The 8,277-nt window shown below is 39.7% G+C and overlaps 1 protein-coding gene across 2 annotated transcripts in view; it reads right to left on the reverse strand.

Annotated features, from left to right (window-relative positions):
• The window catches only part of LOC120028104 (integrin beta-1-like), a 53,708-nt gene extending 46,991 nt beyond the window's left edge, over window positions 1–6,717 (reverse strand). For both annotated transcript variants that reach the window (XM_038973278.1, XM_038973277.1), the window contains exon 1: window positions 6,409–6,717. The gene's annotated coding sequence lies outside the window, so the exon portion shown is untranslated. The remainder of the gene's footprint in view (window positions 1–6,408) is intronic.
• Window positions 6,718–8,277: the final 1,560 nt, after the last annotated feature.

Raw genomic sequence — 8,277 nt, forward strand, 5'->3', positions numbered from 1 at the left:
TTCCTTTCAATAAATATCGAGGGTCTTATTCTGGTGACACGAGGATCGATGCTTGGCTGCCATTTGACAAGTAAAAATAATCTCGCACTTTTGTCCATAATAATCTCATGTAGGCGTTTACCCTTACTGTATCTGTGAGCTGTTGGCTAGAGGGCACGTGCCAATACCAGAGCGGGCACATTCGCTATACCGACGCAACATTTTTAATGACAAAACAATTAGTAGCCCTAGACTTGAAAATGCGATGGAAACCTGTAATGGTCCTATGTGTGGCTGGTGTAGGGAGTCAGGCGCAGGACAGCAGATATGAGTAATCAAAGTACTTTACTCAAAAAAGACAAATATACAAGGCAACAATGATAGCCCACAAACACGGACCGAATTACAATAAACAATCACTCACAAAACAAACATGGGGAACAGAGGGTTAAATAATAAACAAGTAATTAGGTAAGTGAAGCCAGGTGTGTAAGACACAGACAAAACAAATGGAAAATGAAAAGTGGATCGGCAGTGGCTAGAAGGCCGGTGACGTCGACCGCCGAACGTCGCCCGAACAAGGAGAGAGACCGACTTCGGTGGAAGTCGTGACAAAACCAATTGAATTGAGTTATTTTTGTATTTTTATGTGCGCTATTTATTTATGCACAGACTTCTATCCGCAACAAGTCAATTAGATGGAAACACAACTCTGATGAGAAAGTGCACTTATTGTTTTTATGCAGATTTTAGAATATTAACATGAAAATCTGTCGCCAATAGCTAAAGACACCCTAAAGACTCTGGCAGGTGTGCTAGTCCAGTGTCACTTTGATTATGCGGCACATCATGGTTCATCAGCAGACCCAAACTTCTAAAGAATAAGCTACAGACCAGCCAAAACAAGCTTGTGTCACGATCGTCGAAATAACATTCGGACCAAGGCCCAGCGTGATATGGGTTCCACATATTTATTGACGTGAAACGCACAAAACAATAAACCGCAAACGATACGTGACGCTATGGAGTGCTCACAGGCAACTACACATAAACAAGATCCCACAAAACACATTGGGGAAATGGCTGCCTAAATATGATCCCCAATCAGAGACAACGCTAAACAGCTGCCTCTGATTGGGAACCATACCAGGCCAACATAGAAATAAAACAACCTAGATTACCCACCCTAGTCACACCCCGACCTAACCAAAATAGAGAATCAAAAGGTTCTCTATGTTCAGGGCGTGACAGCTTGTAAGAATTGTACGTAAACTTTCCCCTCATACTCATCTGGAGGTTGAGCGTTTTAAGCAGCTAGGCTGGCTATCTGTGGGAAAAAAGGATAGCATTAATTCAACTTGGTTTGGTCCACAGAATTATCATGGACTCAGCCCCTAGGTACCTATCCAACTATTTTTAATTTGTTAAAGATGTCCAACAGCATAACACCAGAGCCAGAGCCTCTAATATTCTCTGTTTTAAATATAAGAATCTATCTGGTAAGAACACATTTTTATATCCCGGCGCTGTTGAGTGGAACAAACTACCACATCAACTCAAAGCCAAACATAACCACTTTTAAAAAGAATGTCAAAAGCTGGCTAATGTGTGAACAGAATAACCTTTTTTTGTCTGTATCTCCATAATGTGTCTGTATCTGTATTATTGTTTTGTGTATTTATGTAAAGAAAAAAAAGAAAAATAGGGACCACAATGGAAATAAGTCCCCGGCTTTATAGTGCAATCCCGGTCACTTTAAAAAATCTTTGTGCTGTGTGAATATGTATTTGTTTTTACTGACTGAAAAAAACTATACAGACAATGCCTTCATCAAACAACACTGTTTCACGACGCATCAGTGACATGGCAGGAGATGTTTTGAAACAATTACTGCTTTGCATACAAGCCAGTGAATTCTATGCATTACAGCTGGATGAGTCAACAGATGTGGCAGGCCTGGCACAGCTCCTAGTACATGTCTGTTACGTTTATGGGGGGGTCAATTAAGGAAGACATCCTCTTCTGCAAACCACTGGAAACAAGGACAACAGGAGAGGATATTTTTAAAGTACTGGTCAGCTTTGTGACATCAAATGGACTTTGGTGGTCAAGATGTGTTGGTATCTGTACTGATGGTGCAAAAGCCATGAAGGAAGACATAGTGGAGTGGTAACGCGCATGCAAGCAGTTGCTCCCGACGCCACTTGGGTACACTGCAGCATCCACCGAGAGGCTCTTGCTGCCAACAGCTTGAAAGACGTTTTGGACACTACAGTGAAAATGGTTAACTTTGTTAAAGCAAGGCCCCTGAACTCTTGTGTATTTTCTGCACTATGCAATGATATGGGCAGCGACCATGTAACGCTTTTACAACATACAGAAATGCGCTGGTTATCAAGGGGCAAAGTATTGACACATTTTTTAAATTGAGAGACGAGCTTAAAGTTTTTCACTTGTCTGACCGCTTGCATGATGACGAGTTTCTCACACGACTGGCCTATCTGGGTGATGTTTTTTCTCGCCTGAATCTGAATCTAGGATTACAGGGACGCTCTGCAACTATATTCAATGTGCGGGACAAAATTGAGGCTATGATTAAGAAGTTGGAGCTCTTCTATGTCTGCATTAACAAGGACAACACACGGGTTAGATTTTTTGTGTGCAAATGAACTCAAGCTTACGGACAATGTCAAATGTGATATAGCGAAGCAATTACACAGGTACTTTCCTAAAACGGATGACACAAACAACTGGATTCGTTATCCCTTTCATGCCCTGCCTCCAGTCCACTTACTGATATCTGAACATGAGAGCCTCATCGAAGATGCAACAAGCGGTTCTGAGAAAATATAATTTAATCAGAAGCCACTGCCAGATTTCTGGATTGGGCTGCGCTCAGAGTATCATGCCTTGGCAAATTGTGCTGTTAAGACACTGATGCCCTTTGCAACCACTTACCTATGTGAGAGTGGATTCTCGGCCCTCACTATCATGAAAACTAAATACAGGTACAGACTGTGTGTGGAAAATTATTTATGACTGAGACTCTCCAATACAACCCAACATTGCAGAGTTATGTGCATCCTTTCAAGCCACCCTTCTCATTAACCTGTGGTGAGATATTCACAATTTTCAATGAACAAATAAAGTTTTATATATAAGATGGTTAAATAAAGAGCAAAAATATTGATTATTATATTATTATTTGTGCCCTGGTCCTATAAGAGCTCTTTGTCACTTTCCACGAGCCGGGTTGTGACAAAAACTCACACTCATTCTTATGTTTAATAAATGTATTGTATAGTGTGTGTGTGTGGCAGGCTTACAATGATGGCAAAAAACAACATTTGAGAGTACGCTGACCCTGGTGCTGGAGGAGGTATGCAGCTGGAGGTTGAATGTTTGAAGGGGTATGGGACTATAAAAAGTTTGGGAACCACTGGTGTAGAGAATCATTGTACCATCTAAACCGCTGTGAAATATATTTCCCATAACCAAAAATATTGTGTTTTCAGCTACTACTGTGAGTAAGTGACATGGAGAAGGGAGGGAGAGACAGCAAACAACCAAGCCGGCTCGCACTATAGTAGAATAATAGCTGCCATAGTTAGGTTATTTATCATCCAATATGATTACGTAGTACCTGTCTTGACTGCATCAAACTGAGAGAAGCCAGTTAAGCTACCTAGGCTAATTGAGGCCTCATGTGCTTTCTCGTGCTACACATTTACAAACAACAACTCCATTCAGAATATTAAGTAGAAGCCTACCTGTTCGCTCTTGTTCGTTGTAACCTATCCTCCTCCTTTAACTTTTAATTCAATCATTTTAATTCCATCTTCCTTTGATTAGATATCTCCTATCTTTTGCCACACACGGCTGTAGCCTACTTCCACTTTGATGACTTATGATTGGCCAACAACAAGCTACAGTTGAAGTCGGAAGTTTACATACACTTAGGTTGGAGTCATTAAAACTTGTTTTTTAACCACTCCACAAATTTCTTGTTAACAAACTATAGTTTTGGCAAGTCGGTTAGAACATCTACTTTGTGCATGACACAAGTCATTTTTCCAACAATTGTTTACAGACAGATTATTTCACTGTATCACAATTCCAGTGGGTCAGAAGTTTACATACACAAATTGACTGTGCCTTTAAAAAGCTTGAAAAATTCCAGAAAATTATGTCATGGCTTTAGAAGCTTCTGATAGGCTAATTGACATCATTTGAGTCAATTGGAGGTGTACCTGTGGATGTATTTCAATACCTACCTTCAAACTCAGTGCCTCTTTGCTTGACATCATGGGAAAATCAAAAGAAATTGGCCAAGACCTCAGAAAAAAGAAAAGAGATTGTAGACCTCCACAAGTCTGGTTCATCCTTGGGAGCAATTTCCAAACGCCTGAAGGTACCACGTTCATCTGTACAAACAATAGTACGCAAGTATAAGCACCATGGGACCACGCAGCCGTCATACCGCTTAGGAAGGAGACGCGTCGTGTCTCCTAGAGATGAACGTACTTTGGTGCGAAAAGTGCAAATCAATCCCAGAACAACAGTAAAGGACCTTGTGAAGATGCTGGAGGAAACAGGTACAGAAGTATCTATATCCACAGTAAAACGAGTCCTATATTGACATAACCTGAAAGGCCACTCAACAAGTAAAAAGCCACTGCTCCAAAACTGCCATAAAAAAGCCAGACTACGGTTTGCAACTGCACATGGGGACAAAGATTGTACTTTTTGGAGAAATGTCCTCTGGTCTGATGAAACAAAAATAGAACTGTTTGGCCATAATGACCATCGTTATGTTTGGAGGAAAAAAGGGGAGGCTTGCATGCCGAAGAACAACATCCCAACCGTGAAGCACGGGGGTGGTAGCAACATGTTGTGGGGGTGCTGTGCTGCAGGAAGGACTGGTGCACTTCACAAACTAGATGGCATCATGAGGAGGAAAATTATGTGGATATATTGAAGCAACATCAAGACATCAATCAGGAAGTTAAAGCTTGGTTGCAAATTAGTCTTCCAAATGGACAATGACCCCAAGCATACTTCCAAAGTTGTGGCAAAATCGCTTAAGGACAACAAAGTTAAGGTATTGGAGTGGCCATCACAAAGCCCTGACCTCAATCCTATAGAGAATTTATGGGCAGAAATGGAAAAGCTTGTGCAAGCAAGGAAGCCTACAAACCTGACTCAGTTACACCAGCTCTGTCAGGAGGCATGGGCCAAAATTCACCCAACTTATTGTGGGAGGCTTGTGGAAGGCTAGCCGAAATCTTTAACACAACTTAAACAATTTAAAGGCAATGGTACCAAATATTAATTGAGTGTATGTAAACTTCTGACCCACTGGGAATGTGATGAAAGAAATAAAAGCTGAAATAAATAATTTTCTCTACTATTATTCTGACATTTCACATTCTTAAAATAAAGTGGTGATCCTAACTGACCTAAAACAGGGAATTTTTACTCAGATTAAATGTCAGGAATTATGAAAAACTGAGTGTAAATGTATTTAGCTAAGGTGTATGTAAACTTCCGACTTCAACTGTACATGCGCCACTTTCCTGAAAAGCAAGAGCAGTAGCATAAATGGTACAATTTCTTTCTCTCTCTCTCTCTTAGCAATGGGCCTTCTGAGTCTTTTAGGTGATCCGAAACATTTGGCTTTGTTCGCGTAGAAGACCTGGTTCATTTGGATCCCAAACAGCTCTTTGTTCAAAATTCTTAAAAATCTACATAGAACCATGAATAAAATGTAAATCTCCAATGTACATTTTTACCTGGCCAAATGATTAGATGGCATGCAAATTACTTTTACGCACTGCAAATATCACTGTGGGACAGATTGACAAGCTCTCCCCGCTGTTTATTGTTTCTGCAGTGAGGATTCACCCTCTTTAGGAAATTATTTTGTAATTTATCTGCAGAAAAAACTTTTGAGCCTAAAAAGCAGTAGTAGGAGTATGCAAATCTGGGAGCCAAAGGAAATGCGGTGAAGACGTTCACCAAAAAGATACTTTCAAAAAGAGCCATCGATCACTACTCCCTCTCTACTGCGGCAGTCAAGTTCCAATGTGTATGGGTCCTTTCGGACAAGTCAGTTAAAATTATATATACCCAAGACCCATGACAATAATATCAGATCCGATCCAGACCTGTGACAATATTTATAATTCTGGACCCGGACCCGCTCATGTCCCGGGTATCCGGTTATCCCGGGTATCCGGATCCATGAAGACCTCTTGACAGGGGTGTTTTTTTTGACACCACCACCCCCCCCAGTAAATGTCGAACTGTCCTTAAAATATCCATCATAAAAGTCCTTCACTCATGTGGAAAATTCATAGACTTATTGGAGAGTAATCAAGAACGGATGAAAAACAGGATTCATACAATTATCAAAATATAAATATTTACCTTATCGGCGTGACTTATTTCCGAGGCAACATACGTAAATGTATGCTCTTAAAAATCCCCGTTGTGATCCGCTAAACACCGTAGACACAGCAGCAATTGCTTTGTTGGTAACAGCTTTCTCCTCCGCGAAAAGTCACGGTCAAATCACTCCCCCGCGGGTCACTCCTTATTCAGTTACTTCATTGAGAAAGGGAAAAATGTAAAGTTTACTATTTAGTTGTAAAAAAGTGTTGGCGTATGTAATATATATATATATATATTTAGCATATTCCCCTGGCCGCGTGAATTTATTTTATTTTCAAAATTAGTCCGCAGTACTCTCCGCTGAAGCTAAGCTCCGCCCCCACAGGAAATTTCATATGACGTCATGAGTTTAAGATACGCCCATATGATATTACTAACAATAGCCTCTTCTTATCAGATAAGAAGGCCTGGAATAGCCTCTTCTTATCAGATACATTTGTCATGTATGGATGGGTTTGTGATGTGTTTCCTTTTAGGGTCATGTTCAGTCTATATCCCTTATTGGTTACCCTCTTTTTAATGGACATTGTATGCTTTTTAAAATGACTTTGCAAGAGGTTCTTGGGAGAATTACTGACATCTAGTACTACTATAATACATATTGCTGAGTGGACTGACTGAGGGGTTGACGACAGTTTCCATGTGGATGTTAGAGTCTGGTTAGGGTGTACCCACACAGGCTCCATTGAAGCTGCACAGGTCTGAATGGGACACAAAGACACTGTTTGTGCTTTACAGAAAACCTCATTGCATAAAGAATCAAAGGGCGATTCATTCTTTCTTATATTTGGACTACTCACTCTCACACAACAACTTAATAGGCTACCTGTAATTTTCCTGCTGTTCTGCATGGTTTTGGGTTTGAACCCAGTCCAGCCTCTTTTCACTGTTCAATCACCACTTTAATTTGTTTATGTTAGAAAAAATTACTTTGACTGGTCACCTTGCTCCTTACCAAATGTGTTTTGGTTGGATTTGACCAAAATAAAATGCAAGCAAGAAAGTTATTTTGTATTCAACTATATTTCTTGTATTTAATACATTTTTCTTTATTAACAAAATATTTATTCTTCAAGATGGAAGACATTGGTAAACTTTCCAGTCAAACAACCACGGGCGGATTTACCATTAGGCAAAAGTGCCTCCCTCAGGCCTCACATCATCAAGGAGCCTCCTGAGCTGGGAAAAAATATATATACAGTATATATATATATTCTCTGCTTGAGAAAACATTTTTACAATATGGCCAAAGTCAATATATTTTGGGGCTGTGGTAACTAGTGACAACCGGCTTGTCAGACAGGGTGACATTCCCGAAAATTGGTCTTCTCTACTCTATGGAAAGGTGAAACTCTCATGAACACGATGGTGTTCTCCGTTTGAGGGACCACAATGGAAATAAGTCCCTGACTTTATTGCTCAATCTTGGTCACTTTTAAAAAGATTTGTACTGTGTGTATATTTGTACTGTGTGTACATATACCGGGTTACCTCTAGTCTGAAGGTATCCGGTACAGGCCATTCCCACGTAAAAGGTATGCAGGTAATTCCACAGAATTTTTTATTTTATTTCCCAGATTTTTCTTATATTTCTCAGATATAAGACAGAAACTTCAAAACATAGTTCCTTTTGATTTCATTTCAGACAAATTTCTGTTTTTCCATGTATTAATCTGTTATTCAATGCGTTTCTATTGGCTAATATCAGTAAGGCCAAAATCAATGTTTTATCAAATAGTTTTTTTATATATATATTTATTTATATACCTACAGGAGTTCAAAATCAAATAGCTAAATGATTTTTCAAATGACCATCTTAAAACAATTCCATATGTTAGCTTAGTA

The sequence above is a fragment of the Salvelinus namaycush genome, chromosome 33 (assembly GCF_016432855.1).
Source record: "Salvelinus namaycush isolate Seneca chromosome 33, SaNama_1.0, whole genome shotgun sequence".
Classification (NCBI taxonomy): domain Eukaryota; kingdom Metazoa; phylum Chordata; class Actinopteri; order Salmoniformes; family Salmonidae; genus Salvelinus; species Salvelinus namaycush.